This window comes from Triturus cristatus, chromosome 4_1, assembly GCF_964204655.1.
Source record: "Triturus cristatus chromosome 4_1, aTriCri1.1, whole genome shotgun sequence".
NCBI lineage: Eukaryota > Metazoa > Chordata > Amphibia > Caudata > Salamandridae > Triturus > Triturus cristatus.
In genome coordinates, this window is record NC_140585.1 from 985,089,637 (window position 1) to 985,090,221 (window position 585).

Below are 585 nucleotides of genomic sequence, written 5' to 3' on the forward strand. Positions count from 1 at the left end.
GAACATTAAATATCTGCACTTGTCAGTGCTGGTGCTTTTTGGTTAATGCTTGGGACTCTTTTCTTAGGGCCCTTATGAAAATATTCTATATAGGCGGGTAACCTTCTGTGTATTGGTTCTTTATATTTCCCCTGCCCTTCCTGCCTATTATCAGTTTTTAGGGGTTCCTTTTATATTGGTTATTGCGGAGCAGAAATAATCTGAGGGCAATATTCGCTCACACCAAAGGAGTCCACAAGGACATTCCAGCACCAGCCCAGTTCTGCGAAGCACAAGGGGGTCACTCATTCTCTTGAACCATTTCCAATTGATCTCAGAGGCATTCATTCAGCCCAGTCAATCACTCTCACCACCCAAGCCCAACCTGGGCAGTACTAGCTGGTAATATGCTATGATCAGGAAAGGCTAGATGAGAAGAGGGCACTTGGTCTGCCGTGCTGAGGGCCAAAAACGGAACAGTCGATGAATGGGGAATGAAGCAGGGGAGCCTTTCATAAGAATGAAGCACCCCATCAGGTACATGTCAATCAGAGCACCCAGGCAATCCTGGCACAACGCCTGGTGTGCAATTATATGAATTGCACC